The 17,568-nt window shown below is 47.4% G+C and overlaps 1 protein-coding gene across 2 annotated transcripts in view; it reads right to left on the reverse strand.

Annotated features, from left to right (window-relative positions):
- Positions 1 to 4,703: 4,703 nt before the first annotated feature.
- LOC146339300 (uncharacterized) overlaps positions 4,704 to 17,568 on the reverse strand; it is a 62,037-nt gene continuing 49,172 nt past the window's right edge. For both annotated transcript variants that reach the window (XM_084809028.1, XM_084809027.1), the window contains one exon: positions 4,704 to 5,765. The gene's annotated coding sequence lies outside the window, so the exon portion shown is untranslated. The remainder of the gene's footprint in view (positions 5,766 to 17,568) is intronic.

Raw genomic sequence — 17,568 nt, forward strand, 5'->3', positions numbered from 1 at the left:
CCTCGCCGGCGAAATTCAGGCTGGGTAGAAGCGCCCCATCTACCCAGCCACAAAAAAAAAGTAAAAACACACACACCCGTGATAGGCTACGTAACGATTAACGTAGCCTATCACGGCTAGATTTCCAAAGTCAGCCGTGATAGGCTACGTAAACCGTCACGTAGCCTATCACGGGTGACTCTGGAAATCTAGCCGTGATAGGCTACGTTAATCGTTACGTAGCCTATCATGGGGGTGTGGTGTTTTTTTTTTTTACTTTTTTTTTTGCAATGGCGGAGGCAGCAGCCAGTCGGGAGACCGGCCGCCGCCCCCGCCCCCCACGAACCGCTGCTGAACCGCCGCCGGGACCCACCGCCGAGAGGGACATTCGGCTACGGTAAGTCCCATCCCGGGGGAAGGGCAGGGGTCCGGCGGAGAATTTCCCCACCAATTTCGGGGGGCCGAATGCGTTGGCACTCGGCCCTCCAAAGTTTCGGGGAGAAATTCTCCCTCATCCCTAGTTTTGGGATGCCCCCAACCTTTTAAGCGCTGTGTATGAGGCAGGACTTTTTAACAGGCATGGCTTCCATCAGCTGCACCTCCATGCTGGAGAAAGCCTCACCAGTTGAGCACAAGCACACTCTGCAGTTGCGAAGCTACTACACGAACCCTTCAGAAGACAACCAAACACAACCTGAACTTTCAGCATTTCCATCGCCTCCGCTGGTTCTCCAGGCAAAAAAGGGGATCATAAGAACCTAAGAGCCGTGCTGGATCAGACCAGGGGTGTTCACCCAGCGGCCAACCAGCTGTCAAACAGAAACCCACAGGCAGGACATGAGTGTAACACCACCCTCCCGCCCATGTGTCCCAGCAACTGGTGTACATAGGTTCACTGCCTCTGATACTGGAGGTAGCACGTAGCCATCAGGCCTAGTAGCCATTGATAGCCTCCTCCTCCAGGAATTTGTCCAACCCCCCTTCAAAGCCATCCAAATGAGTGGCCATCATTACATCCTGTGGTAGCAAATCCCATAGTTTAACTATGCACTGTGTGAAGGACTTTCTTTTAGCTGTCCCGAATCTCCCACCCATCCGCTTCATGGAATGACCCCAGTGGGTTCTTGTTTTATGGGAGAGGGAGAAAAATGTCTCCCTCTCCACATTCTCCACACCAAGCATAATTTTGTGCAGCTCTATCATGTCTCCCCTTACTTGCCTTTGTTTCAAGCTAAACAATCCCAGCTGCTGAGACCTTCCCTCACAGGGGAGATGCTCCAGCTTAAAACTTTTTACAGTGCAACCCTATACAGAGCCACTCAAAAGGAACCGCCACTGAGTTCAACGGTGCATGGAGGCTGGCAGCGTTCACTACTCGACAGTGTTCACTACTCGACAGTCACTCTTGCTGTCCTTGCTGCTTCCCACATAGGAAGCAGGATTTCCCCCCCTTCCTGCACTCGCTACTCAGCAGGGCCCCCCCTTGCCTTGGCCTACTTCAGATGGCATGAAACGCTCCAGGACCAGAGCGCTGCCTTCACCACTCCAGGCACAGGTGAAGCTGCAGAGATGATAATTTTCTGACACAAACTGGCACCACACCTGCTTGTGGCTATCTTACACCCGTCCCCAGGGCAACCGCCTGTCACTGCTGCACCCTTTTCCTACTGCTGCTTTGTGGTGGATGTCGAATGTGGACGCGCACAAGTGGGAACTTCTTGTCCCAGACATCATGGATAGCCGCTGACAGCCTCTCTTCATGATAACTCTGTAGGCAGGTGCCAGCGGCTCAGGACCCCTCTACGACTCAGCCAGCGCGGGCCGAAAACATTTTGCTGCCCAAGGAAAAGGACGAGCTCCCCGTCTCCCTCCATGCCATGTGCAGGACCTGACTGGACTGGCCGTCAAATCTTCCGTCTCTCTGCTGCCACAGTGACAATTTTAGAGGCAGTTGTGGTGGTTAGGTGGTTTGATTTGAAATGTCATTATGGGCTGTTTTAATACATTGTGAGCCCCCATGAGGGGGATAACCCTGCAAGGTGGCTTATGGATACAGAACTAAATAGATAAACCAGCACTGTTCAGTCAATATTTCCCCCATTCTTCGTCTATAGTTCAGTTCTCAGCAGACCCAAAGCTTGGGATAGATCGTCATGTTCGTTTTGGTTGATGGCGACAGAAATATTTTAAGATTTGTAGTTGCTGTTTTTTAATTTTAGGCTGGCTGCTGGCGCTTGTCGTTACTCCAAAAGCTTGAACGCGATGAAAATACCATAATGAAAGGGGATGTTTCTTTCTCATAAGGAGTGGAAGTGTTACCTTTGTACACTTTGGAGAAACTGGAAGTGATTCCAGTTTGGAGAAACTGGAAGCGTTTAACTGAGTGGAAGCCTTAACTTTTTACACTTTAGAGAAACTGACCCTCTCCACCAGAAAGGCACATTTAATGAGAGTCTGCAACTTACTTAAATGCAATCAATTTGGGGCATAACGTAAATGAAGTAAGTGGAACCAGTGTGGTGTACTGGTTACAAAGTTGCGCTGGGACTGGGGAGATCCGGGTTCTAGTCCCCACTCGGCCATGAAGCTCACTGGGTGACTTTGGGCCAGTCACCGTCTCTCAGCCCAACCCACCACACAGGGTTTTTGTTGTGAGGATAAAATGGAGAGGAGGAGGAGGATAATGTAAGCCGCCTTGGGTTCCTTGCAAGAGGAAAAAAGGCAGGATATACAGTCAGGGCCAGAAGTATTGGAGCAAGGATAACTGTTTTGGCAGTTGGCCTCTGTACACCACCACATTGAGGGTGAAAGGAAACACACCCAGATGGGAGCGAAGTCAGGACTGTCAGCTGTCATTCAAGGGGTTTGACAAAAGTGGGGCACTAACCATTCAGGAAGGACAGCCAGTGGCATACACCCCCCCATCGTTGGGGGCTCATAAGTAATGGAACGAGTGGCTGACAGCAGCTGCATGGCCAGGGGTGGCCTGTTTCCTGGGTACCCCATGACCAGTCAAGCAGATAAAAGGCCTGGAGGTGGTTCTGAGTGTCACATTTGCATTTGGTAGCTGTTCACTGGAACTCCCCACATGAGGTCCAAAGAGGTGTCCATGCGAGTGAAGGAGGCCATCATTAGGCTGAGGAAACAACATTAACCCATCAGAGAGATCGCAAAAACAGTGGGAGTGGCCAGCACAACAGTTTGGAGCATCCTGAAAAAGAAGGAATTAACTGGCAAGCTCAGCAACAGCAAAAGGCCTGGAAGACCACGGAAGACAACTAAAGTGGATGACCACAGAATGCTGCTCATGGCGAACCCTTTCACAACATCTAGCCAGGTCAAGAATGCTCTTGTGGAGGTAGGCATGTCATTGTCAACATCTGCAGTCAAGAGACGGCTGTATGAATGTAAATACAGAGGCTTCACAACAAGGTGCAAACCACTGGTAACGCTCAAGAACAGACAGGCCAGATTAGCCTTTGCCAGCAAACACCTAAAAAATCCTGCCCGGTTCTGGAATAAGATTCTTTGGACTGATGAAACCAAGATTAACTTGTCCCAGAATGATGGGAAGAGAAACGTATGGAGAAGGAAAGGAACAGCTCCTGATTCAAAGCATACCACCTCATCTGTCAAACATGGTGCAGGCAGTGTTATGGCATGGGCATGTATGGCTGCCAATGGAACCGGGTCACTGGTGTTTATTGATGACCTGACTGCTGATGAAAGCAGAAGGATGAATTCTGAAGTGCACAGGGCTATACTTTCTGCTCAGATTCAGCCAAATGCTGCCAAACTGATAGGATGCCGCTTCATATTGCAGATGGATGATGACTCAAAACATACAGCAAAAGCTACCCAAGAGTTTCTCAAGGCAAAGAAGTGGGATGTTCTTCAGTGGCCAAGTCAGCCACCTGATCTCAACCCAATAGAGCATGCTTCTCACTTACTGAAGACTGAAGGCAGAAAGACCCACAAGCAAGCAGCAGCTGAAGGCAACTGCAGTAAAGGCCTGGCAAAGCATCTGGAGGGAGGAAACTCAGCATTTGCTCGTGTCCATGGGCTCCAGACTTCAGGCAATCATTGACTGCAAAGGATTTTCATCCAGGTATTAAAGGCGATCCTTAAGTTTGAAATGATGTTGGTTTGTTCCATTACTTATGTGCCACCAACGATGGGTGCATGTGCATGCCACTGCCTGTCCTTCCTGAATGGTTAGTGCCCCACTTTTGTCACGCCCCTTGAATGACAGCTGGAAGTCCGGACTTCGCTCCCATCTGGGTGTGTTCCCTTTCAACTTCCATGTGGTGGTGTACAGAGGCCAAGTGCCAAAACAGTTATCCTTGCTCCAATACTTCTGGCCCTGACTGTAAACGCAATAATAATAATGCGAGGTCATTCACTGATTTTAAGTCTTTTATTGGTTGACAGCTCTCAAAACAGACTTTCACAATGGCACTTCGATCCCCACGTTGCCTCCTCCAAAAGTAATAGCCTGGTTCTTCCTCCACTCTACCTCGGCACAAAGTTGTGTATCTGTCTACCCACCACCTTCCTGGCCTGATTCATGTATTGGATGTATCCCATGAAATCTCATGCTATAATAAAATGAATTAGAGTGCAATCCTATGCATGTTTAGACAGAAAAAAGCCCTACAACTCCCAGCATGCCCCAGCCAGCTGTGCTGGCTGGGGCATGCTGGGAGTTGTAGGGTTTTTTTCTGTCTAAACATGCATAGGATTGTGCCCTTAGTCTTTAAGATGCCAAAGGGCTCTTTGGGCACAACCCACCATGATGTTCTTCCCTGGAAGCTGCCTTGAACCAAAGGGCTCTTTAGATGCAATGGCTCTGCTTTGCAAGCCCTGTTAAGAACCGCCGGAAGAGCCTGCCGGATCAGACCAAAGGCCTGGCTTGTCTGGCAACATGTTTCCCACAGCGGCCTACCACATGTCTCTGAGAAGCCAACAAGGAGGGAACAAAGACAACAGCCCGCCCTTGCTGTGGTTTCCCCAGGGACTGGGATTCAGAGGCACGCTGCTTCCGATCCTGGAAACGGCAGGGAGCCATCGTGACCAGGAGACATTGATAGGTTTCTCCTCCATGAACTTGTCGAATCCCCTTAAAACTGGGTTTGTGAACCCCTTTCAACCCACAGGGGCTACAATCTAGTGGTGGGTGGGGCCAGAGGGAAAGGGGGCGGGGCCAACCCCCCAGCGTATGTTCACTTAAAGCTCTTACTGCCAGGGACTATGCTTTAGGAGAGGCAGGTCAGCCTTTTAGAATGGGGGAAAGAACTGCGCAAAAGCTTAACTCAGCCTTAGGAGAGGCATTTCAGCTGTTTAGAAGGGGGGGCAAAACTGCACAGAAGCTAGGACAATGGGTAGTTGGGGAAAGAGGGAGGGGCCTTGGGAAGAGGCGCGGCCACCTGGGGAACCGCGGAGAGCCGGATTGGGACCGCGGGCCTGAGATGCTGGACCCCTGCCGTGAAACAATCTCTTAAAGTGAATGTGGCCTCAAAAGAGCCCTCTAATACTTTTGCCGCCTCCAGTTCAGCTCAGCGGCGTTTGTGGAGGAAAACATCACGGTGGGTTGCACCTGTTTTCTGCCTGACCTGTCTGCTCCACTCCGAGAGATGGTCAAGCCGGTGAAGCACTGCCGATTCATCACTACCGCCTCGACGGGCGCACCGCCCACTTCGGATCCCAGCCGCGTGGTATCGCCTCGGGCCATCAAGTGGTTTTGTCCCCGCAGGTCCACCGGATGATGTCTTTGTCACTCATTCCACCTGAAAGAGACCAGACAAGGAGGTCATAACACCAAATAGAAGAAAGCTCTGTGGCGGATGGAATCGGATACTTTTATTTATTTACTTACTTATTTACAGTATTTATATCCCACTCCTCCTCAAAAGATTTCAGAGCGGTGAATAACAAAGATAAAAGAATAAAACACCATATTAAAACCATTAAAACATTTTAAAAGAAACATCAGAACATCAGAAGAGCCCTCCTGGTTCAGCCTAATGGTCCATCTAGTCCAGCATTTGGTTCGCAGTGGCCGACCAGCAATCAGGAAACCCACAAGCCGGGATGAGCGCCACAGCCCCCTCCCGCCCATGTCCCCCAGCAACTGGTGTACACAGGCTGAACTTAATAAACTGCGGCTGGTCACTCAAGGAAGGCCTCTTGAAATAACCGTGTCTTCAGGAGGAGAAAGATACGATGATGCCTTTACAATGCAGTTGACTTGCCGTGCACCCCTATGCATGTAACCTCAGGAGTAAGCCGAACTGAGTTCAACAAGACCAGCCTTCCCCAACCTGGTGCCCTCCTGATCTGCTGTACTGCAACTCCCATCATTCCTAGCCATGGGAATGATGGGAGTGGCAGTCCCACACATCTGGAGGGCACCAAGTTGAGAAATGCTGAGCAAGACTCGCAGCCAGGTAAGTGTGCCGGGGACGGCAGCTTTCAGGCCTTACTGAAATCCAAACGCCACTTTCAGTTCTGTATTTTAGAAGATGAATCTACTACAGCCCCTTCAATGCAGAGATCTCAATTCATGGATGTCATTCTGATGGTTTCTTGGGGAAGGCTTAAAGAGAATTCTCTTCCATGGGCAAGAGAAGTTCCGAACCGTATTTGACTTTATACAAACAGACAAGAGGGTTGTTTTTTCTCCTTCTCCTAACTCAAGCCTTTGAGAAAAGCGGGTTCACATGGTTGCAGAGAAACAAATCTGGGGCTGTTTTGTTTGCCAGTTGCTATTATCCAGCAATACGAAGGGCTGTAGCTCAGTGGTAGAGCACATGCTTGGCATGCAGACGGTCCCATGTTCAATCCCCAGCATCCCTAGGTAGTGCTAGCAAAGAATCCCGCCTGAAACTCTGGGGAACTGCTGCTGCCAGCCAGTGTCAACAATACTGGGCTAGATGGACCCAGGATCTGACTCAGTACAAGGCAGCTTCCTATGTTCCTATGAACAGAAAGCTTGAATAAAAATAGGAGTTTGGGGTTTGTTTTTTAAGTGGAGGGGAGATAAATATTGCTCATTTATACAATCATATGTATGCCTGCTCAGAAGCCCCATCATGTTTAATGAGGCTTACCCTCAGTGAAGTGTGCACAGGATTCCAGCACAAGTTACTTTTGCAGGGAGGTTTGCACCTTGATTTCTGCATGTTTACTCAGAAATAAGTCCTGAATTGTGAGCATGGTACTACAAGCTTAATACAGTGCCTACCCAGTTCCGGCTAATGAATTGACTACCCTTTCAGCTCAGTCCTATGCATGTTTTGTCATTTGTGTGTGTGTGTGTGTGTGTGTGGGGGGGGGGGGAGGTTACATGAACTCTAGCTTCAGTGTTGAGAGAAAGGCACTTAGTACATGCTCAGAGTTTCTCCATAACTTAGCCCTACGTTTGAAAACAGACTCATTGGCTGAATATTGGTGAAGTCTTGGTACAAATGAAGTCATGGGGAGGACGACACAATGAGAGCTTGTGTATAACAAGGAGGAGGTAGAGGAGAGCTGCACGAAACAAAACATCTGTTTCTATGAAGAGTTGTTGGAGGATGGTAGGATGAGGAGGGATGGTTGCATGGAGGGGAATAGAATTGGTAGGAGGAGAATGAAAGTGCTCAGTGGTGGAAGAAAAAGCATTCTAATTATGCTCAGAGGCACTCTATATTTAAGGACATAAGAAGAGCCATGCTGCATCAGGCCAAGGTCCATCTAGTCCAGCGTTCTGTTCACCCATGTTCCCCTGCTGCTAATATTGGTGAAATGTAAATAAATTCTAGTCATTCTAAATTTCATGCAAGTGTATCCTTCAGAATATTTGAAGGTTTCTTGCCTGGGAGACACCTCTAATGTACATTTTCATACAAATTTACCCAAAAAACTATTGGGGAAGGGGGGAAGGGAAAGCAAATCACTCCCGCCCTCAAATTGGAGAACTCCCCTTCCACATGAACTCCTGCACCCATCCTTTGAAACTTTGCTGGTTTCTTACTTAGGGACACCTCTAGGCTGTCTATAGTTTTCAGAACAATGGTCCACAAGGAACATAGTGAGAGAAATATGTTCTCTCTTGGAGACCTCAAAATGCCAAAGCAACCCTTGCACAAAACCCCATGTGGCTATCATTCTGAAATTTGGCAGGCATCATCTCCTCTGATGGGGCCATGAATCCGGAAATTTTTATCCAATTCTTCTAAGGAAGAACAATGTTATTGGCAGTTCCCTTTAAAAGAAAATCAAAATACGAACCCTGCACCTATTTTTCTGACATTGGGCAGGTGTAATCCCCTTTTAGGGGGCTACAATGCCTGAAATTACCATCCAGTTCTGACCAAGAGAAAAAAAATTAAAGTTTTTTTTTTCTTCTAATTTCCCATGGTAGTCAACAGGAAGCATAAAGACTCACTTTTCCAAACCTTGACTCAGGTTTGGTGCTGAGCTGAAGTGGACTGACTACAAACTGGCCCGAGCAGAAGCGGGACGTTTTCCAAAATGCTGAATTGGGGTCTGAGTTGAAGTGGGGTGGGGGGTCAGTGCACACTTCTTATATATGTATGTTTGTAATCTATGCACATACGTAAGCACACCACACATACACATACACACACATATATTAGAGGTCCACTTAGACTTGGAGATAGATAGATAGATAGATAGATAGATAGATAGATAGATAGATAGATGATAGATAGATAGATAGATGCACGTGCAAATTTGTGTTATGGGCCTGTGTATTGGCCCCAGGAGCGTAACCTGTAGTGTTAGAGGGGCCTAGAGATCCATAACGCCTTGCTTAATTATTAGTGCAATTCCCTTGCTAGTAAGCCTCTGAGCACGTGAAGATGAGTCAAAGGGCCTATAGCGTGGCCGAGCACATTCCATACTAATGAGTAGAGTATCTAATCAAGATGTGCCTGGGATGTGAAGTTTGTTTACCTTAAAGCTACAGGTGGCTGTGCTGAGGACCAAGTGCTGTTAGTCTATGCTGGGAATGAACGCTAGGGGGCGCTTGCTGCTGTCATGCTGCCTCATTTCTAACATATATGGTATAAAACCCATACCCCATGGCTCGGGGTTCAGAGAAGCTGTCTGATCCAACCATTGGGTACGCCTGTGTGGTGATTGTACTCAATAAAGTACTCCTTGTAAGTAAACCTGAGTCTGATTTATCACTATCTTGGCACCTCTAACCTAAGAGTTCAAAGCCCACGGCCGGGGCAATACAGCCTGTGTCCCGGATCTTTTAAGAACCTAGCAATGCCCCTGCTTAGGAGAGGCATTTCAACCTTTCAGAAAACATGCTAGGAAACCACCAAACGACTGGCAGTCAGGAGAAAGGAGCGGGACCAGGGAAAGGGGTGGGGCCATTTAAGGAACTCCAGAGGGCTGGATTGGGACCCACAAGCCTGAGGCACAACAACCCAGGCTAGAGCTATTAGCAATTTAAAATGAGTGCAGAAAGGAGAAATGGATTCTAACTATTTAAATGCAGAGTTTGTTTTTCCTCTCGGGACTCTTTGGTCTGCACTGCCTTGCTGGAATTGATCTCCACTTGCTTGTACTGTGTCCCTTGACCAGATGCTGCATTCTGACTGCCTGGGCCTGCAAAGATCCAGCTCCTTCTGTTCTCCTCAGGAGAGTCCACAGAAGTGCAAAGGCGGACAGGGATTTCGTACCTTAAAAAAAACTGTATAGATGACCAGTGAAGGCTGGTGGCTCCAATGTCTGTGGGGCGGCAAATCCACCCCGGGTTTCAATCAGAACTCTGAAGGAATGACCCAACATGCTCCACAGCTTGGAGACCTCCTTTAGAGTCCTGACTGAAACTTAGAGAGGATTCACCACCCCACTGACATCAGAGCCACCAGCCTCCACTGTAGCTGACCACAGGGCAAATCAGTGTTGTTTGCCAATGAGGTCAACAGCAAACAAAAACACTGATTCCCCGGTATAATCCCAGTATGTTAATGATGAACAGCTTTGACCACAGATGGGAGGCCGGGTGTCAGGACTGCCCCTGGTGCCTTCTGAATCCTCCAATAGCCAGAATCAACACTCAGACAAAAGGGCTGCTTTCCAAGGCTTTAATTCCATTCAACCTAATGAAGCTTACAGATGCTAATTGCCTGAGACTCAGAGGAAATACACAGGAACAGCCTGCCAGGGGTTTCTAAGAGTTAGGACGTCAGTTGGTCTCTGTTTCGGGAAAAGTGTGGCAACTCTCTGAACTTAAGGAGTGGGAGGGGAAAGTCTCCCCTTCTCCCGCGGGGCCTCGGGGCACAGCTGTTGATGTCGAGCCAATTGGGCTGAGCGCCTGAGCTCGGTTCCCGCAACCTCTCGCTTGTGCCTGCGCCTCGCGTCTAAAAGCTCAAGTTGTCCCTCCCTTTCCATGCCAGGGTCACTGTTGCTCCCAGGAATGTGAGTGGGGGGGCCTCCCCCTCCAGCTGCACCTCTGAAACCTGAGAGAGTTTCTCTCCCACGGATTGTATCTCCTCCTCAGAATCAGAGCTGCTTTGGGACTCTATGGGCTCAGATCCAACCCTGACACTGAGAGGCAGCTCACCAAAATCTATAATTCTGCCTTCAAACGCCACCGCGGAATGCCAGAAAGAATTACACAATCCCCAACAGATGTGCAGGAACAAATCTATGCTGAATGCTCCAAGGACCCTGACCGAGGCATCTTCTCAAAATGCTTATTATTTCAAATATTGGCACTGAGTGCAGAAGGAGTGCATGGCTACATTACTTCATATCCTTTCTTTCACAATGGGACTCAAAGTTGCATATATTGCAGGGGTGCAAATCCAGCTTGCCTGGGACGACAATCCAGCCCTCCAGGGTTCCCCAGAAGGCCACGTCCCTTCTCCTGGTGCCCCCTTCCCCCCCAATCATGGATTATTTGGAGGGTTCCCTGGCTTTTGTGCCATTCTCCCCATTCTAAAAGGTTGAAATGCCTACGTTTCAGTTACTGGCAGGGAGAGTAACTGAAGAATAAAACATGCTGGAACTTTTGGCCTTGCCCCTTTTGCCTTTGGCCCTGCCCCCCTGGAACGCGGCCCTGAGAGTGTCTCTTGAAATGGAATTCAGCTCTTGGGCTGAACGAGGTTCAACACCTCCAATGTATAGAGTTCCTAGCCAGGTACTGACCAGATGAGACCGGCTTAGCTACAGCAAGGTGCCTTCAGACTTTGGGTGAGATCCAGTGTAAGTCCTACTTACAGTAGGGCCACTGAAAAGAATGGGACTTAAGTCCCATTCACTTTAATGGGTCTACTGCAAGTACGACTTACATTGGATTTTAGCCCATGGCTCTGGAACCATATATACCTGTCAAAGATTTGCCACAGAAGATTGGCATAAAAGACCTTCATGTGCTCAAAATGGTTTCCTCCCTATTTTCAACGTGTTCATAAATGATCTGGAATTAGGAGTGCGCAGTGACGTGGCCAAGTTTGCGGATGACACCAAATCATTTAGGGTGGTTAAAACAAAAAGGGATTGTGAGGAGCTCCAAAAGGACCTCTCCAAACTGGGAGAATGGGCATCTGAATGGCAAATCAATGGCTACTAGTCTTGATGGCTATGTGCTACCTCCAGTACCAGAGGCAGTGAACCTATGTACACCAGTTGCTGGGGAACATGGGTGGGAGGGTGCTGTTGCGCTCATGTCCTGCTTGTGGGTCCCTGGTCGACAGCTGGTTGGCCACTGTGTGACCAAAATGCTGGACTAGATGGACCCTTGGTCTGATCCAGCATGGCTCTTATGTTCTTAGGCATTGATAGCCTTCTCCTCAAGGAATTTGTCCACCCCCCTTTTAAAGCCATCCAAATTTGTGGCCATCACTACATCTTGTGGAAGTGAATTCCATAGTTTAACTCTGTGCTGTGTGAGGAAGTCCTTCCTTTGATCTGTCCTTAATTTCCCACCAATCATCTTCATGGGATGATCTCAGGTTCTAGGTTCTAGTATTATGAGAGAGGGAGAAAAATGTCTCCCTATCCACTTTCTTCACACCATGCATAATTTTGTAGACCTCTATCATGTCTCCCCTTTCCCTCCTTTTTTCCAAACTAAACAATGCCCGCTGTTGTAACCTTCTCTCATAGGGAAAATGTTCCCTATGATCATTTTAGTTGCCCTTTTCTGCACTTTTTCCAGCTCTGCAATATCCCTTTTTATGTGTGGTGACCAGAACTGTACACATTATTTCAAATGTGGTCTCACCATAGATTTGTATATCACCAGCATGATATTGGCAGTTTTATTCTCAATTCCTTTTCTAATTATGCCTTACATGGAGTTTGCCTTTTTTACAGCGGCCGCACACGGGGTTGACATCTACACTGAGCTGTCCACCACAACCCCAAGATCTCTTTCCTGGCTCAGATCCCATCAGGCTATACTTTACGCTGGGATTTTTTTGCCCCAACATGCATCACTTTACACTTGCTCACGTTGAACCGCATTTGCCATTCGGGTGCCCATTCTCCCAGTTAGGAGAGATCCTTTTGGAGCTCCTCACAATCCCTTTTTGTTTTAACCACCCTAAATGATTTGGTATCATCCGCAAACTTGGCCACGTTACTGCTCACTCCTAATTCCAAATCATTTATGAACAAGTTGAAAATAGAGAGGAAAAATTTTGAGCACATGAAGGTCCTTTATGCCAATCTTCTGTGGCAAATCTTTGACAGGTATATATGATTCCAGAGCCACGGGCTAAAATCCAATGCAAGTCATACTTACAGTAGACCCATTAAAATTAATGGGACTTACATTAGTCACTGCTCACTGCTCACTTCACTGCTCACTTCCAGAATAAAATCTCTTGCATCCACCGGGACTTAGACTCCAGTGTTACTGCAGGTGAATCTGGTGAGGTGGTATCCAGAGCACAGTCTTGTCCAGTTTTCTTAGATGAATTTCAGTTGGTACAGCTCGAGGACGTGTGCAAGGTGCTTGGATAATAAAAAGTGTAGTTTTAATGTTTTAACTTCTGTAAACCGCCCAGAGAGCTTCGGCTATGGGGCGGTATAAAAATGCAATCAATCAATCAATCCAGATCATTTATGAACAGGTTGAAAAGCATTGGTCCTCCTAATACAGTTCCTTGTGGGACCCCACTCTTTACTGCCCTCCACTGGGAGAATTTACCATTTATTCCTACTCGGCTTGAGGGCTATGTGCTACCTCCAGTACCAGAGGCAGTGAGCCTGTGTACACCAGCTGCTGGGGAACATGGGCAGGAGGGTGCTGTTGCACTCATGTCCTGCTTGTGGGTTTCCCACAGGCAGCTGGTTAGCCACTGTGTGAACAGAATGCTGTGTGAACAGAAAGATGGCCCCTGCATCTGACACAGCCTGGCTCGTCTTATGTTCTTAAGATGCAAAGGCTGTCTTGACCTGGAACTGCAAGCCCTTGACCACTGAATATTGGGAATTCAGAGAAGTAAACAAATAAAAGACACAAAGCTCACAATTAATTCTGTGGAACCCATGAAAGCCAACTTGCCAGGTGGCCTGGATAATATCCAAGAAGAGAACGCTGGTTAAAGCCCATTTCCTAGGAGATGATTTACAGAACAAGGCTTGTAAGATTTAATGGCAAGAGCCAAGAGTTTTTTAAAGAGTGCTAGAACGTTAAGCACTGTTATTTTATTATCCAAGCATGAAAAGTGTATCTGGAGGTTTCACTCAACGCAGTATTGTCTAAGCTGACAATACTGTATAAGGCACATACATCAACAGGTTGGATTTATAGCTGTCTAGCAAGATTTGTATACTTAGTTAGTTCTGAGTAAGGAGTGATATTCTAAAAATGTGATTCAAAATTAATCAAGCTTAAAAGATATATGTTTATGCCTGATTCATATGTTTTAATCCCATAGGAATTCTTTAGAAATTAAAATTGTAAGTGCAAACATATATCGATGATGATGATATTTGGGAAACTGTATACATGTGATCTGATTTGGGGGTCGGGCAGCTTCTTTGATATCAAAGTTCCTTGCCTGTGCCAGACAACTCAATATTAAGTCTTGGTAAGAAAACAGACTTGGCCATGCTCCATTTTGTAATAAAGAAGACTGTTTAGGGCAAGGGTGGGCAATCTGGGGCCTTCCAGACATTTTGGACTACAACTCCCATAAGCCCCAGTCACCACGACCAATGGTCAGGGATTCTGGGAGCTGTAATCCAAAGCATCTGGAGTGCACCGGGTTGCCTACCCCTGCATTTAGGAGATATCATCTTAGGGCGCAATCCTATCCAGATGCTGTCAGCCTCCGGATGGTGACTTTGCCTCCACGCTACTCCCACTCTGCATTTTTGCTAGATGGGCGTTTTTGCCCATCTGGCTAGGGCTCTGCGGAGGGGCAGGGAAGGAGGCTGGGGATAACTCATATCCCCACTTCCCTCACCCCCCCCCCCACCCACAGAAGAGCCCCCTTTTCCTTCTTTCCAAGGTCGCCTTTGCACCCTCGGAGAGGTAGCCAGTGCGGTTCTCTCTGCGCCAGCCGGAAGGGGGAGGGGAGCTTGGACTCCTGGGTCTGAGGTCAGAGTGGTGTCTCTGACCTCAGAGCCAAGAATCCGAACTATCCCATGCCCCCTGCCCCCCGATGCTGTCTAGGCGCCACAGGATCACTCTCTTAGTTGCTTTTAAATGCTTTGATATTTGTATTTTATTGGGAAGCCTATATTTGTATCAACAACGGAAGAAAAAGGATGCAAAGGTTATTTCTTTCTTTAATTTGCACATTTATGAATCACCTTTGGGCCCAAAGAGCATGCAGGAAAATGACCAGCGGCAGCCTTAATGGGAAGGACCAAAGCTCAACCGTACAGCACCTGCTTTGGGAGCAGTGGGTAGCATCCAAGAGGGGCTCCCCAGCACTGCATTCCCTAGCACTGATGTGCTTGCACTAGCCCTGCTGGCCCCGGTGCGCATGCAGCCCCTACCACACACGCTGGCAAAGTCGTGCTTCTGGGGGCGAGCCTTGGAAACAGCAAAAATGTTCATTCCCAGAAGAGGTGTGCCCTACTGGATATTGCTCAGAATGTCCCAGGTTCAATCCCCGTATCTCCAGGTTGGCCTGGGAAAGACCCTTGTGCGAAACCCTAATAAAAAACAAAGTACACCCCACAAGCCTGAAGTCTTCCTGCCCCTTCTGTAGCTCATTGATGATATATTAGATGTTGGGGTCATTTTAGCTGGTAGCACCTCTACAGGGCTGCATAAAAAAGTCACAGTCATGGGCTTTTGGTCCTGCCATTTACAATTTCTCTCTCTCTCAGATACATATAATCTGGCAATTGAAGATCTACATGTGTCTCTTTTAAATCCTGACGCGGCCGAATCATTTCTCATTGGTGTTAACATTAAAACAAGGGAGCCAACTTTCTCAGCCTCCTGAGTTGGAATTTAGCCATTTTTACTGTTCCTCTGAAGTTTTGTTTGGGGTTTCGCTGATAGGATGTCTGGGAAGTTTGCCAGAGTAAATGTTTGCATATTTTTGTTTTCTTTCTCCTTTGTGGGTTATATTGTATGTGTGTATGTGGGTGTACACACAGAAATACATTTTTAGATATGATATTACTTAAAACAAATGAATGGTTTGTTTTTATTTTTTATCCTTTTCTTAAATTTCTGCTTCTTTCTCTCCTTTTTCTTCTTAATTATCATTAATATTAGTATTACTATTATTATTAAGGGATTATGATTATGATTATTTCTTGCTGGTTAAACTTTTAATGTTTACTAATATGTGTCAATGGAATAGTAATATATGGTTAATGGAAATGGATTGTTCGCTCCCGTTTATTTGCTATAAGACTGAGGTTATAACACTGAAAGACAAGGCTCACCATTTATGGAGCAGCAGATTGAAGATTTAATAATACCTGCATTGATTGGAAGAGTGCTCTATAGGTATAATTTGCAATTGGACTTATATTTGGATATTTGGTTTACTTTCATTGAAGCTTAGATATAATATTTTTTTCCTTTCTCTCTTTCTTGCTTTTCTCTCTCTCTCCTTCTTTTGCTTTCCCCCTCCACCCCCGAATACTGTAATGTTGGAAACTGAAGATTTTGACTATGTTGTTGGTATTGTTTATTTCACTTATAAAAAATAAAATAAATATAGATTCAAAAAAAGAGGTTCCACGTGTGTCTGACAAAACAGGCTCCAATATAATCCATGGAAAGCTTATGCCAAAATCCATCTTTAAGGTGCCATAAGACTTATTTAGGTCTGCTGCAACACAGCTACCCCTCTGGATGGTCAAAATCGTGCTGAAGAGGGAATTTTGGCCAGTGTAGTTTTACCTTACCTCTGCATGCTGAGCGGAAATTCCTGGCCCTCCTCTCTTCCTCTATGCCCCTGCTAGAGGTATAGCAGCTCTATTCCTCTATTTCTCCGGGGCCTTTTATGTTCTGGCCCTAAGGACACCATGGAACCATCTGAGGCCCATCGTAATGCACTGGCTAGGCACTTCCAGAATAAAATCTCTTGCATCCGCCGGGACTTAGACTCTAGTGTTACTGTAGGTGAATCTGGTGAGGTATCCAGAGCAGAGTCTTGTCCAGTTTTCTTGGATGAGCTTCAGTTGGTACAGCTCGAGGACATGGACAAGGTGCTAGGACAGGTTTGTGCAATCAGTTCCATATCAGATCCTTGCCCTTCTTGGATAATAAAAACTAGCAGGGAAGGAACAGCCAGCTGGGCTAGGGAGGTGATTAGTGCCTCCTTTTGAGAGGGAGTGGTCCCAGGCTGCCCAAAAGTGGCGGTGGTGAGACCACTCCTGAGGAAATCCTCCCTAGACCCGGAAAACCTTAAAAATTATAGGCCAGCTGCAAATGTTCCATTCCTGGGCAAGGTCCTTGCGTGAGTGGTTGCCAACCAGCTCCAGGCACTCTTGGATGAGACCAATTATCTCGATCCATTTCAGTCGGGGTTCAGGCCAGGTTTTGGCACGGAAACAGCCTTGGTCGCCCTGTATTGATGACCTATTTCGGGAGAAAGACAGGGGGAGTGTGACCCTGTTGATCCTCCTTGATCTCTCGACGGCTTTCAACATCATCGACCATGGTATCCTTCTGGGGCAGCTCTCTGGGCTAGGAGTTGGAGGCACTGCATTGCAGTGGTTTCGCTCCTACCTGGAGGGTCAGCTCCAGAAGGTGGTGCTTGGAGAACACTGCCCGGCCACGTGGATTCTCCAATATGGGGTTCCACAGGGGTCAGTTTTGTCCCCCATGCTGTTCAACATCTACATGAAACACGTGAGTGCGGTCATCCAGAGTTTTGGAGTGCGTTGTCATCAGTATACTGATGACACGCAGCTCAATTTCTCCTTTTCATCTTCTTCAGGTGAGGCTGTGGATGTGCTGAATCAGTGCCTGGCTGCGATAATGGACTGGATGAGGGCTAATAAACTGAAACTCAATCCAGACAAGGCTGAGATGCTGTTGGTGGGTGGTTCTGCTGACCAGATGGAGGGTGCTCAACCTGTTCTGGATGGGGCTGCGCTCCCCCTGAAGGAGCAGGTCTGTAGCTTGGGGGTCCT

The sequence above is a fragment of the Heloderma suspectum genome, chromosome 7 (assembly GCF_057233095.1).
Source record: "Heloderma suspectum isolate Gila_16-S chromosome 7, 16-S_ref, whole genome shotgun sequence".
Classification (NCBI taxonomy): Eukaryota; Metazoa; Chordata; class Lepidosauria; order Squamata; family Helodermatidae; genus Heloderma; species Heloderma suspectum.